Below are 15014 nucleotides of genomic sequence, written 5' to 3'. Positions count from 1 at the left end.
ACAACAGTGAACATTTATTAAATACTTAATGAGTGCCAGGCTTTGCTCTAAGCACTTTTTAAAAACTTTATTTATTATTATTATTATTATTTTTTACATTTTAAGATATTGTTGTGGAACAGTTGGGGGGAGGGGGAGAGGGAAAAGGGGAGTGGAATAGGATGGGAGGAAGAGGATAAAGGAGGCAGGTGGCACCCCATCATTCTGGCAGGGGAGCCCTGGATACTTCTAGCAGCAGCTCGGTGGTCATCACTGAGCTGGATGCAAATGTTGGGGTGGCATGGCAGAGGCCCGCAGCCCCCTACTGCCCCAGCCTGGGAGCCCGAGGCGCTTCCAGCAGTGGCCTGGTGCTTATTACTGGATATTGGGGTGGTATGCTGAGGCCCTTGGTGCCCTCTACCCCCACTCCAGCTCAGGAGCCCAGAGCACTTCTGGCAGCAACTCGGTAGTTGTCACTGGACTGGATGCAGATGTTGAGGGGGCATGAGCAGGCCCTCAGCCTGCTCCCCCGCCTCCCCACCCCCGGCCTGGGAGCCTGGGGCCCTTCTAGCAGCTGCCTGGTGGTCATTTCTGGGCCAGATACAGACGTCAGGGGGACATAGCTGAGGCCCTCAGCCTTCCCCCCATCCCACCTTAGATGCTTGGGGGGCTTCTGGTCCTTCCATGTTTTACAAGTGTTCTTTGGTGGTATTAGACCTTTACTGGTTAATATCACAACTTTGTGTCTGGCCTGTGAGTGTTTTGTTTTTTCTTCCAGTTCTGTGTTGGATTATTTGCTGTTCCTACCACTTAAACTCTGCACTGGAACTAATTTGTTGTCCTTTGCTTACTTCTAAAATGGGGGAACTTCCTGTGGGAACTAGTACTTGAGCCCTGTGGTTGAGCTAAATCGCTGCTTTGCTACTGATTCCCTGGGGAAGGCTTTTTGTGCAGCTCAGGTTTTAATGGTTGACCTTGTAAGCACTTCCAGGTTTTGTGAGGTCCAGTATACCTGGGTTGTGCGAAAACTCTGGTCTGGGCCTGAGTCTTCAGCAAACTGCACCCTCTGCAGTTCTATACTCCTGATCAGTCTACACTGAGTGGTTCTGTGCTGACTGGAGGGCAGATCAGCGGTCCATGCTATTCCCAATGTTTCCTCAATGGGCTCATCTTCCCCACCCCCTGCACTCCAAATACTTCCCATGGCATGGGCCATGTGCCAGTCCCTTGCGATGACTCACCAGCCTCTGAGTGGCTTCTCACTCCTACGTGGGTCTGCGGGAACCCTATTAGTAGTCTTGGTCACTCCCAAAAGAATCATTTCTGTGATAAGCACAGTTCTGTTGGAAAGGGTGTTCATAAATCATATTTTTAGGGCCGAGCCTGTGGCGCACTCGGGAGGGTGCGGCACTGGGAGCGCGGCGACGCTCCCAGCGGCCGCGGGTTCGGATCCTATATAGGAATGGCCGGTGCACTCACTGGCTGAGTGCCGGTCACGAAAAATAAAAAAATAAATAAATAAATAAATAAATAAATAAATCATATTTTTATATTCTGTATTTTATGAAGCTTTGATATCTTGGGGCACTGCTGATCCTGGAGAGGACTGCTCCTCCCAGGGCTAGCTAGTTCCAAGAGACAGTGAACAACCTGCCTGTGGGCATGCCTTTCAAATGCAAACCAATCAATCCACAGTCCACACCTCCAACCACCTCCTTATCTAACTCTCATACACCAAGCCAATAGTCACCCTGTCCTAAATCACCCGAGATCCAAGTACCATACAACTAGGTATCACCCCTGTAGCCCAGAGCCCACCAAAATTATTCAAACTAGAAAAAGGAGAGAGGAGCAAGATGGCCAACCAGAAGAAGACATTGCTTATCTCTCCCATAAGGACGGAGAATACATAGAATGCACAGCTACACTTAAACAAGAAGGAGAGAAAGCAGAGGGAATGCATCAAGGGAGTAGCAGAGACACTGGTGAGTCAGAGAATCAAGACAGCCACCAAGAGACTGGAAAATTTCTCGGCCAACACTGCCCCATCCCCCACTCCAGAATGGCGGGGACTCAGAAGGAGTTTCTGACCAAGGGAAGGTGAGCAGGCCAGAGACCCAACCCACGGGAGAGTCTGCACTGCCCCAATGACTGTGTACTTGGTGTCAGGAACCGCTGTGGGCAGGAGTAGTTGTGTTGGCCTGGGGAGGGAAACATGCCCCCACTCCCAAGGTTGCAAATTGCTACAGCAAGCTTGGAACTAGGTTGGCCCTTGGCTTGGGCCCTTGGCTTCCACCCTGCGCCCTGGAAACAGATGGTTCAATGCAGTAAGAGCGCCACCCTCAGGACAGAGGGGGTCAATGCATGGCCCCTGTAGACCCAGAAGGCACCTTCATCAGGTCCAGTGCAGAGGCTGGTGACTCCACCTACGTTCATGGGACACACATATAGTACTTAAAGTCAGGAGAACCCACATGCCTATCTCAGGGGTGGCCTCTGTGGCAAGATGCTCGGTGAGGGGAACTCTTGGTGTTACACATGACTGTACTGAACCAGAGAAGATCACACACTAAACTGCCCTCATCCCCCAGGCCCCAGACTTCTGCAGCTATCGCAGATTTGAGATCAGCCCCAACACCTGAGACCATATCCCTCTGGCCCCCACAGAGGTCTCACTCCTCTATGGCCACATCATTGCACCAGGTAGCCCACACCCACAGCCATGCAATGTCCTGTGTCTGGGAATAGGTGGCCCAGCACAGTGAGGGTGCCACCCTCAGGACACTGGGGGTAGGCATGTACACTTTCCGGAGTTAGAAAACTGCCTAATCGGGGCATCTAGCCACTGCTGGCAACCCCACCATTGTTGGTAAGTGCCATTGCATTTCTTGCAGCCATGAAGAGGTAGAAGAGGACTCATACACCTCTCTTGGGCATGAACACACATCTTCAGCATCAGTAAGCCCACCCAGGGCTAAAGGCTTCAGAGGGATCCAGCTTCTCTCTTGGGGACACAGCAGCCCACCCAAAGCCACAGTGACCCTGTGTGGGGCATCCCACCCCAGCTGAGGAGATCCAGAGTGTCCCAGTAATGCTTTTAGAGTCACAGAGGCCTGTCCACAACCACAGCAGACTTGTCCAGAGTGGCCACTACAGCTGAACAGCTACAGAGGGCCCCAGCACCCCTCTTGGGGGCAATGGATCCCACCCAAAACTGCTAACACCTCACCCAAAGTACCCCACTTCAACAGTGGTGCTGCAGACCAACCCAGTGTCCCTCCTGAGAATACAGGGCCCCACACACAAATCCAGTGACCCCATAGAGCACTTTCCACTTCAACAGTGAAGCTACAGAGTACCTCAATGCCTCCCCTGGGTGCACAGGACTCTGCTCAGAGTCCTAGGAATACCACTGAGTCACCCGCTCTAGCTGAGGGGCTGCTTAGCACCCCATAATCCCCCTCAAAGCCTAAAGTCCTAATACCAACCACCAATATCCCCATCCAGCTGAAACTGGAGAACTTCAGATCACTCCAGAGCACCTGTCTGGATTGTGTGTCACTAGCTGGAGTGCCAGCGAGTCCACCCACAGTCACCCACCTGAGCCAAGGAGTGACAGGGCATCTAGGTGCTTCTCCCCAAGAACCCAAGGTCTCATCCGTGACCTCAATGACCCAACCGAGCGTCACTCACTTCAGCGAGGAACTATTGAGTGCCCCAGTGCCTAGGCAATGGAGACACTCACAGACAACTCCAATGTTGAATACAATTGAAGTAACAACACAAAGACTACACTACTACATCTACCTGGAACCCAGCAGTCAATATAAAACACATCTACAGGAAGCAGTCTCTCTCCTGAAAAGCCACTCCTGAGTATTAAGAAGAAGCAACTGCTGAACCAGATGCCCAGACATCAACATAGGGACACTAGAAATACAAAAAAAAAAAAAAAAAAAACCAAGAAAATGACACCCCCAAACAAATACAATAATTCTCCAGTACCAGAACCCAAACAACAGGAAACCTATGAAATGACTGAAAAGGAATTCAGAGCAACAATCTTAAGGAAACTGAATGAGATGCAAGAAAACTCAGATAGATGACACAATGAAATGGAAAGAAAAAAAAAATCCAGGATATGAAGAGGAACTTTACAAAGAGATAAATACCTTTAAAAAGAACACTGCAGAACTCACAGAGCTGAAAGATTCATTCAACGAAATAAAAAATACAACTTAGAGTTTAAGCAACAGGCTCGAGCAAGCAGAATAAAGAATTTCTGACCTTGAAAACAGGTTTTTAAAAATAACTCATGCAGACAAAAGAAAAAGAAAAAAGAATTTTAAAAAATGAATAAAACCTACAAGAGCTGTCAGACAATCTTAAATATACAAATGCCCAAATATGGGTATTCCAGAAGGGGAGGAGAAAGGAAAAGGCACTGAAAACCTGTTCAACAAAATAATGGCAGAAAACTTCCCAGGTATTGGGAGAGATATGGACTTTCAGATCTAAGAGGATAAAAGATCCCTAATCAAATTCAATCCACAAAGGTCTTCTCTGAGACACATTACAGTCAAACTGTTAAAAGTTAAAGACAAAGAGAGAATCTTTAAAAAAAGCAAGAGAAAAGTGTCAAGTCATCTGTAGGGGAACTCCCATCAGACTAACAGCAGATTTCTCAGCAGAAAACTTACAGGCCAGATGAGAATGAGACGATATATTCAAAGTACTGAAAGAAAAAAACTTCCAACTAAGAATACTATACCCAGCAAGGCTATCCTTCAAAAATGAGGGGAAATTGTGTATATTTAGGCAGTTATTTTACCCTTTTTACTGTTTTTTAAAACAATTTTACTTTTTAAAAAAAAATGTTTCTTTCTCATTCTGTCCAGAGTAAGGGATTTTGCCATTTGTTATATAACCTCAATGAGAAATAGAGGTTTATTCTCAAACAGCATGTAGATTAATTGCATTTTGAGTCAAGAAATAAAAAAGCATAATTTTCGAATAGAATTATTTAACAAGTTAATGGAGGTCAGACTGAATAATGGTCACTATGCTGTTATAAAATAAAAGTCCTTGGCTGCTGTTTTTCTTCTTTCTCAAGGAAATTTATAATGATCTTTGATACTAATCTGTTTATAAGATATATAACAGAAGGGGTGGCCTGTTAGCTCAGTTGGTTAGAGTGTGGTGTTATAACACCAAGGTCAAGGATTTGGATCCCCATAACCAGCCAGATGCAATAAATAAATAAATAAATAAATCCTTAAAAAGCCAGAGAAAAACCATCAAAGCTAAATAAATAAATAACACAATCACAAGAATGGCTCACTCTACGTATTCATAGATTCCAACTTCAGTGGGACCCTCAACATTACCAGGCAAGCAGCCCTTCCTGCCTCTCTCTAGTCACCCCCTCAACCCCTGTCCTTTCCCCTCAGTGATATTCTAAACTTCTACCATTTCCCTCAATCCCTACACTACCAAATCCACACTCAATATCAGCAAATTCACCTGCTTCACTTAAGAACTTTTGCTACCATCAGACTACAACTTTCACACATTCCTTCCTCATCCTACAAACTCATTTACAACTATCCCTACCCTTCTCCCCATCACCTCTAGGAGAATGGAAGAAATATCCCTCCTGTCTCAACAGAGCCTGATTGTGGTCTCTGCTCTGGATATTGTCTCTTATTGGTCTTCTCTAGGACCTTGCTTCATCAATCATCCAGCCCCCTGAATGCTCTACCTCAACTTCCTTCCCATCCTCTTTCAACTCAGAAATAAGTGAATGTTCTAATCTCTTCTTAGGGGAAAAAACCCAAGAATGAACAAAACCCTCCACTGATTCCACATCTCCTGCTAACTTCTCTCTCTCCTCACAGCCAAACTGCTCAAAAGAACTCCCTGACCCCATTACTCCATTCCCCTTTCAGTCCACTACTCACTAGTGGTTCACATCCCTGCTATGCCACTAAAACTCCACAGTGGAGGCAAATAACTTCCTAGTTATCAAGTTCAGTAGGTTCTTTCAGCCCTTCACTTTGGAGCATTGACACAAATTACCATATCCTCCTTAACAATCTCCTCTTTTAGCATTTGTGATACCATTCTCTCCTCTTACATCTTCCTACCTCTTAGGCCCTTCCTTCCCCCACTTCTTAGATATTGGTTTGTCTCACAGCTCTAGCTTCAATCTTTCTCACTTAACTGTGCAATCCATGCTACAGTCACTTCAAATCCATATCCCCAGCTCTGCTCTAACCAAGTTTTCCTCGTGAACAGCACCACCATCTAATCAGCTGCCCCAGCAAGAATTCTGAGATCATCCCAGATTTCTCACTTCACCCACAAATAATCAATTTCCAAGTCCAATCAATTTAATGTAAGATCTCTGGGATCTGTCATATCAGTACATTCTCTCTGCAACTTCTCTAATACAGGTCATTATCTCTCATCCAGAACATATTATTGGAAGAATAATAATTAAGTACATATGAGTGAAAAACTTAGATGCCCCCCTTATAAGTAAGGATGCTACACAAAGACAATGAGGTATTGTTCAAAAGAACACAGAACACTGGATTTTTTTTTTAATGGATTCTTATACTATATGAATATAGGCAAATCATTTAATCACCCCAGGCATCAGATTCCCAACTGTGCAGTAAAGAGTAAAAGAAATATACCCAAGGACGCTTTGAACCCTTAATGATTATTCTATAATTCTATTCCTGCCAGATATTACTGACAGTTCATACCTCCAAATTTATATTATACTTGCTACACATACACGATATTATTGGTGTCAAAAGAAAGGCTGACGTGTCTCCTTTGATGCCAAAACATATCAAGCATATCCTGACTTCCATTAGTTTCTAAAACTCAACTTTCAATTGCAAGTATCAAAGAAATAAAATGGAAGCCAAAAAAAGCCAAGAAAAAAATTATAATAAAATTGATTACATATATAAAAATGCTATTTCAAAATAATTTCTTCAGGAATCAAGCAACACAGAATGAGTTAGCAGCAAAATGAGTATACCATAAACCATTTTAACAGTCAATAACATTATGAACAAAAAGCTCTTTGTACCCATAGAACAGTAGTGTGGGAACTGTACAATATCGAAAGTCAAATACCAATATGTAATATGAGATCATATTACATATGTAATATGAGATCATATTACATATGTAATATGAGATCATATTACATATGTAATATGAGATCATATTACATATTACATATGTAATATGAGATCATAAAAAGTTTCAGGATCTGCTCTTCAAAGACAAGCCTCTCAGAGAAGGATAATAAGGACTAAGCTGTGAAAATGCAATCTGAATTCCACTGAAATGTTATCAGCCCAGTCGAGAGGCACCAGTACTCTTTGAATAGTTTGGGTTCAGTTGCTCTTCCACAGCCTACTGAGCACAGAATTGTCAATTTTAAAGAGAGTATAAAAGGAGAGAGGGTAGAGGAAGAGTGTGGCAGGCAAAACAATTTACACTGCAAAGCTGATACTGACTAGGGATAAATGAACTCTGGAGCCAGACTGTCTGAGTTCAAATCCCAATTTCACCACATACCAGCCTCAAAACTTAATAATTCATTTAATTTTTCTGTGCCTCAGTTTCCTCATCTGTAAGATAGAAACAATAATAGTACCTACTTCATAGGTAAAGTGCTTAGAATAATGCCTGGCATAGTGTAAACACTATTCTAATGTTAGGTAATGCTATCATTATTGTTATTTTCCTTACTATACTTATATTAAGTATTAGGTGAGAGGAGAAATTTCACTACAATGCATGCTCAGGCTTCCAGCTTAACTATGTACACCAGGCATTTTGTTCATAGTTCAAAAACAATGTTGTTTCCATTGATATCTCCATCCAATCCTCCAGTTCACAATCAAACCAAATCATCAAGAACTGAGTTAATACCATATTGAAATGAGAAGTATAAAAAAGCATAATTCAATATGTATCAAAAGTATAGCATATGGTATATCCATTCAATGGAATATTATTCGGCCTTTAAAAGGAAGGGAATTCTGACACATGCTACATCATGAATGAACCTTGAAAACATTATATGCTAAGTGAAATAAGCCAGTCACAAAAGGACAAATATTGTTTGATTCCACCAACATGAGGTACCTAGAACAAGCAAATTCATAGAGACAAAAAGTAGAATAGAGACTATAGGATGGGGGGGTAAGGGGAAAGAGGGAAATGGGGAGTTACTATTTAATCAGTACAGTTTGTGTTTGGGATGATGAAAAGTTCTAAAATGGATAATGGTGATGATTATACAACATTGTGAAAATGGTTAAAATAGCAAATTTTGTTATGTATATTTTACCACAATATAAAGAATCACTTAAAAAGTATAGCATATATTTTCAATGGTATTAAAATAAAGGGTACACTAGTTATTCTCAGGTTCCTAACTATGGACACCAAAGGAGCGAATATCAATCCTAGCTGGCTTTGGTTTAAAATCCATGCCTGAAAACAGGTACACCTTGAAAATTTCATAAGGAAGATTATTTCACTTTGTTGATACAGTCTATTTTTGAGCTCTTTGAAAGAAGAGAGGAATAGAGAAATATACTGAGCAGATATGTTTTATGTGTGGCCAATGTCACATGGATATGTAAACCAACTGGCATTCAAAAGTAAAGAAGGTTTCCATGTATTAATAGACCATAATATAAACCATGGAAATTGCCACCAAATTCAAAACAGAAATTAAAAGTCCATTATTTTGAAACACACAATAAAGTGAAATATTTGAAGTCTCCACTCCAAACATCCCAAGCAAAATGCCTATTGTATTACAAAGACACAAGGAAAGTGAATTTAATAAATGAGCATTTTCCCAGAACGGCTTAGGATGAAGAATTCCAGTTAGGATAATTTAATTGTCTAGTAAACTGGTAATTACCATATATTAAATATCATTCAAGGAACAACAATTTTCAAAGATCCAGAATGAAATTTTCAAAGACCTAAAGCCGAAACCAGAGGAATAATAACATTAGCAAACACTTATATGGCTGGCATTGTTCTAAGCTCTTTACACGTATTAACTCATTTTATCCTCACAACAGTCCTCTAAGTATTCTTATTATCCCCATTTTACAAATGACAAAACTGAGGTGTAGAGAGGTCAAGTACCTTGTCTGGGCTCAATGTGCTGCTAGTGACAGAGCTGGGATTTAAACCCTAGAAGTCTGGTTTTGTGGTCCCTGGTTTTAATCACTGTGCTTTACTATCTCTTGGTGACACTAAAGAATGGACACAAAAAGTACATGGAAACTCAAAATGCAAAGCAGTTTGGGGGTCAAATATAATAATAGCTCTGAGGGGATCACCATATTATAACACAGAACAATAAATGATGTTCACAGCTGCATAAGGGAAGGTTAAAATCTGTTCAGTATACTTAGTGTTTAAGAAGGCAAGGAACTGTTCAGTACATTTAAAAAATTTCCGTCTGTTGGAATGAGCTAAACTGAAGCCATATTGGGACCTAAAACTGTATGGGCTCTAAAATATTTTAAAAGGACAGGTTTTTTTGTTTTGTTTTATTTTGTTTTGTTTTTTGTCCTTTTTTCTGACCGGTAAGGGGATCGCAACCCTTGGCTTGGTGTTGCCCACACCATGCTCAGCCAGTTAGCGCACCAGCCATCCCTACATAGGATCCGAACCCGGGGTGGGAGGCCACTGCGGTCCCAGCGCCCACTCTTCCGAGTGAGCCACGGGGTTGGCCCAAGGACACAGTTTTTCAATAGTTTGAACCTTGGTTACGGGCAAGATGACATTATTTACATAAATGCAAAACTGTTTTCCAGTCAGCCTGGAGCTGCAGACTTCCAATGAGACAGTTACTATCCAGACCCTGATTCTACCCTCCAACAGGGCCCTAAGGTAACATCAAGGATGAGAACAGAAACCAGATGGAGTCTTGGTGAGACTTTGCTCCCGGCTCCTTGCAGAGTCCCCACAGTTCACATTACCCTCTCTCCTGCTTTTCACTTCCCACATTCCATTCCCTCAACCTCCTCTTTAAAAACCCTCAGTAAATTGGAGTCTTTGAGATAATTTAGTCTGGCCATTCTCCTTTACATTTACCAGAGAGATGGGTTAGCCTAGCATCTCTCTTCAGGTCACCAGTATTCCTGAATAAAAGCTGACATCCATTTTCACCAACATGTGACTTTTGCATTGTTTTTGTTTGGTGGCAGGTAGCTGGACTTGGGTTCGGTGACAGATTTGGGGGAGCTTCAGCCAGGAGCTGAATGCCACCTGGTTTTCATTTCTAAAGAGGTAAAACTCTAAACTGCAAAATTACTCATGGCCTAACAGAAGGGTTTTACTAAGCAATCTTATTTGCCATTTATCTCATTCTTAAGATAAGGATGGGGTGTGTGTGTGTGTGTGTGTGTGTGTGTGTGTGCATGTTGTAGGAAAACCACAAATTAAGCCTTCCAGGTGTTCTAGTTCCAGGAATAAAAGAACTTAATATGGTACTAATAATATTAGAAAGTGTCAAATCATTTGGATCGAGGAGTGAACAAACTCATAGAATTATGTGTGACTCTTGTAAAAAGCCTGGAATTCGATCATTAACAGTAGAGTTGTTTTAAAAACAAGAATAGTACAGGCTTTGAAGTCAACAGTTATTGACTCCCAATACCCTAAATACATGCGTTAATGAGCAAAACTCCACACCGATGGAGAACAAATGCTCCTTAGAGAAACCAAAACTCAAAACTTGGTGCTGTCAGCGAGGATCCTCTGGGGGGAGGGGCAGGGAGGTGGATGAGTTCCACTGCAAGTGGCAATGAACAGAATAGGAAACTGTTCTGTCTCTTCAGACTGGAGGTGAGCCGTGTGGGGCTGCGGCGGGTGAGCAAGGCCTAAAGGTAGGAAAGGAAGGAGGCGGCAACCAGAGGCTGAGGAGGAGCCTACGCCGCGGGGCAGAGGAGAGTCAGAGCCCACCGCCACCTCGAGAGCTCAGGCGGTGAGACGAGGCCGCTCCGCCCAGTCCCAGGACGGGTTTCAGCCCCAGGAGTCTGGGAGAACAGAGAAGGGAACGGGGTCCCCACTGATCAAGCAAAGATGATTTTAGGGTCGGGCTTCCCGTCGCCATCAAACGGGCTGCTGCTGTCCCCGCCTCCATCCCGGCGCCACAAGCGAGGAAGGCAGGGACCCAGCAGGGAGCGCACAGGTTACCTGTCTCAGCCGCCTGCCCACCGGCCTCCACTTCCGCAGATCCGGGTCACTACAGCCTACGCGGGCACGCGCCGCGTGACGTCATCCACGCGCGCCTGGCCCGCCTGGCCCGCCTGGCCCGCCTTCGCGCACGCAGGCCCGGCCCCTCACGGAGAGCGGGCTGGGCCGCCGGGAGACGCGCCGACGCCGCGGGGCTGCCGCTGGCCGGGTCGGCGCCGAGGGCTTGGCTTGGTTGCCCTGCTAGTCAGCTATTCCTAATCGCAGAATGTCTTGGGCATTTAAGACAAAAATGTTGTTGACATATAAATGGCGTTATTCCCTAGGCTACCCCGCCTCTGCTGCACATGACTGCTGGTTACAGACTCATTCGTTCCTCCATAGTTTATTAAGGTCCTGTTGTTTGCCAGGCAAGCTCTGTTACAGAATCTAGAGATACAGTGGTGAACAAGCCAAACTCTGTGCCTCCCCTCAGGGAGAGTCCTTTCTACTTGGGAAAGCAAACACTGAGTAACATCCAATACACATGTATTCCTAGAAATAGGTGTGCGGAGGGAAAAGAGTAAGTTGCTGAGAAACTAGAGGCAGGTGGGTGCCCCTTTAGTTTGAGAGGTCAAGGAAGTGACCCTGAAGGGGCTCATTGACCTAAGAAGAGAAGAAGCCAGCTCTGTGAGGATCTGGGCGGAAAGCAGCGGAGAGAAAGATCTCCATGTGTGCAAGCCATGGGAAGGGGCAGAATGTGGTGTCCCTGAAAGTGAGAAAACAGGCTGTGTGGAGAACAGAGGAGATCAATACGGCAAGGAGAGTCATGATCACGCAGACGCTTTCTGGGCCATTGTAAGGAGCATGGATTTTTTATTCCAAGTGTAATGGGAAGCCAGTGAAGAGTTTTGAACGCTTGGGTGACAGGATCTGGTTTTATGAGATCACCCTACAGGCTGCTGTGTATACAATGAACTGTCGGGAGGGAAGAAAGGATGCACAGAGGAGTTGCTTTTGCAATGACCAGGTAAGAAACAATGGAGAGAAATGGACAGATTTAAGGAGGTGGATGTGACAGGGTTGGAGATGGAATAGGTAAGGGTGATAAGGAAAAGAAAGATGTCAAAAATGACTCCTAAATTTTGGGCCTAAAAATAGGTGGATAATACATTAAAACAAGGCTTTTCTTTTACAGGGAGGGGTAAGCGGGGCTTGCAGGAAGCTTAGGCAAGCAGCAGGGTGAAGCAGGTGCCAAACCAGGGCATTTCAGCAGGAAATCCTTCTCTCTGTGGTTGGCTGATCCTCAGAATGATTCTTACAGGAAGATGTTTTTGCACCTTAGTGCTTGACCAAGCTTCGGGCCAAGCCAAAGATCAGGGCCGGAGTGGGCAAGAAAAGCCTGACTAAAGTGTTGTCTAGCCAGTGGGTAAATTACGTAATTGTGAGCACTTGGTCAACTGTGATGCAGGTGGTGTTTTCTTTGTGTTTATCCTCCTGGGGTTTGCTGACCTTGGATCTGTAGGTTGATGTTTTTCACCCAAATTGGGAAATTTTCAGCCATTTTTTCTTGATTTTTCCCCACATTTTCTCTCTCCCTCTCCTTCTGTGACTCTAATTTCACTTGATATTGTCCTACCAGTCACTGAGACTCAAACTTTTTTATTTAAATAATATCTTATTTCTCTCTGGTCTTCATATTGAATCATTTCTGTTGTTCTCTCTTCAGATTCACTGACCTTTTCTTTTGCAGTTTTGAATCTACTGGTAAGCCCATCCACTGAAGTTTTCATTTCAGATAGTGTCCTTTTTGTTTGTTGGATTTCCATGTGGTTCATTTTTTATCAAAGTTTCCACTGTTCTGCTTTGAGTTTGCATCTCTGCGCAGTATGGTTTTTTCCTATGTCCTTGAACATATTTATGACAGGAGTTTTAAAGCCCCTTGTGTCCAGATTCCAACATCTGGTCACTGTGACTGCTTTTCTTCTACACATCTAGTCATTTTTTGTCTTATGCGGAACATTTTGTATGAGGCCATGCAAGAAGTAAATCGTGTTGTCCTCCTTTAAAGAATGTTGAGTTTTCTCCTGGTAGGTGGTTAAATGACTGGCAGATCATTCTGATTTGTTATATTGGGTTTTATACTTGATTAAAACAGGCTTATTTCTCTCTTGCGATTCATCCCAGAGCAGCATGGCCTTTCATCAGTGCGATCCTTATTCCTAAGGCATGGCCTTTCTGGGCCTCAACTCAGTGCAGTCTCTCCTGTTTGTGTGAACCAGAACTTGAGCTTCTCTCAGCATGACCTCTAATACCTTAGTTCCGTTCTCAGCACTGCAGCAGCCACTGTCCACTAATGTAGCACTTTGAAAGGAAAGGATTCAGTTCCTCTTCTCTGGCTGGAACCATGGAGGGTGTCGAAGTGAAGAAAAAGCAGGTTCCTGCTGTGCCAGAAACCTTTAAGAAAAAGTGAAGGAATTTCACAGAGCTGAAGGTCAAGCGCCTGAGGAAGAAGTTTGCCCCAAAGATGCTTTGAAAGGTGAGGAGGAAGCTTGTCTATGAAAAAGCTAAGCACTGTCACAAGGAGCATAGGCAGATGTACAGAGCTGAGATTCGTATGGCTAGGATGGCAAGAAAAGCTGGCAACTTCTGTGTACCTGCAGAACGCAAATTGGCATTTGTCATCAGGACCAGAGGATCAATGGTGTGAGCCCAAAGATCCAAAGGGTGGTGCAGCTTCTTTGCCTTCGCCAGATCTTCAGCGGCACCCTTGCTAAGCTCAACAAGGCATCAGCTAACATGCTGAGGACTGTGGAACCATGTATTGCCTGGGGGTACCCAAACCTGAAGTCAGGAAATGAACTAATCTACAAGCGTGGTTAAGGCAAAATCAATAAGAAGCGAATTGCCTAGACAGATGACACTTGGATTGCTCAATCTCTTGGTAAATATGGCATCATCTGCATGGAGAATCTGATTCATGAGATCTATACTGTTGGAAAGAGCTTCAAAGAAGCAAATATCTTCCTGTGGCCCTTCACACTATCTTCTCCACAAGGTGGAATGAAAAAAAGACCACCCATTCTGTGGAAGGTGGAGGTGCTGGCATCAGGGAAGACCAGATCAATAGGCTTATTAGAAGGATGAGCTAAGTAACATGTCTGCCATGATTGCTTTTGCAATCTGCTTAGTTAAGTAAAGTGCTTTCAAATTGGAAAAAAAAAAAAAAAAAAATATATATATATATATATATATATATATATATATATATATATGTGGGGGGAAAAAAAAAGAAAGGAAAGGATTTGGATCCCCGTATCAGCCAGCCGCAAATAAAAAAAAGAAAGAAAAGTAGAAGCATTTTCTCTGGCTGCATTAGTTTCTACAATATCTTAGAGAATGTTTGTCTCTTTTGGAGCCCATATGAAGTACAGTAAATCCTTGAAGAATGTTTGGCTTTCAGTCAGCTGTAAGCAGTAGACATTAGTTTTTTAATGTGAATGATTCCACAGAAAACTTTGGAAGGTACAAAATGAGGTTCTTCTATAAGACTGTAAAGTACCACAGAAAACCATAGAATAACTCAGGATCAGTGGGGCAACTGGTCTCAAACTCACTTTAGTTTTTATTATTTTTCGTTTTGTATGAATGAGGTAAATTATGGTTCAGTGGCTCTTTTTGTTATTGCAAGATTGTTGAAGACAGAGATAATTGATAATTAAGGCAGTTAAGGGGGCGGAGCTCACTTGTAGCTTACTGGATTTGAACTTGTTCCTATAACACCAAGATCAAGGGTG

At 43.4% G+C, this 15014-nt stretch overlaps 1 protein-coding gene and 1 pseudogene across 1 annotated transcript in view; one reads left to right on the top strand and one right to left on the bottom strand.

The window, feature by feature from the left end:
- Positions 1-11258, bottom strand: part of AOPEP (aminopeptidase O (putative)) — a 293840-nt gene extending 282582 nt beyond the window's left edge. Inside the window, exon 1 of the mRNA XM_063110678.1 lies at positions 11242-11258. The gene's annotated coding sequence lies outside the window, so the exon portion shown is untranslated. The remainder of the gene's footprint in view (positions 1-11241) is intronic.
- Positions 11259-13624: 2366 nt separating this feature from the next.
- Positions 13625-14369, top strand: LOC134389272 (large ribosomal subunit protein uL30-like; annotated as a pseudogene).
- The last annotated feature ends 645 nt before the right edge of the window (positions 14370-15014 follow it).

Source organism: Cynocephalus volans, chromosome 10 (assembly GCF_027409185.1).
Source record: "Cynocephalus volans isolate mCynVol1 chromosome 10, mCynVol1.pri, whole genome shotgun sequence".
NCBI lineage: Eukaryota > Metazoa > Chordata > Mammalia > Dermoptera > Cynocephalidae > Cynocephalus > Cynocephalus volans.
Note: the sequence above shows the minus strand (reverse complement) of the source record. Positions and strands in the feature narration are given on the sequence as shown.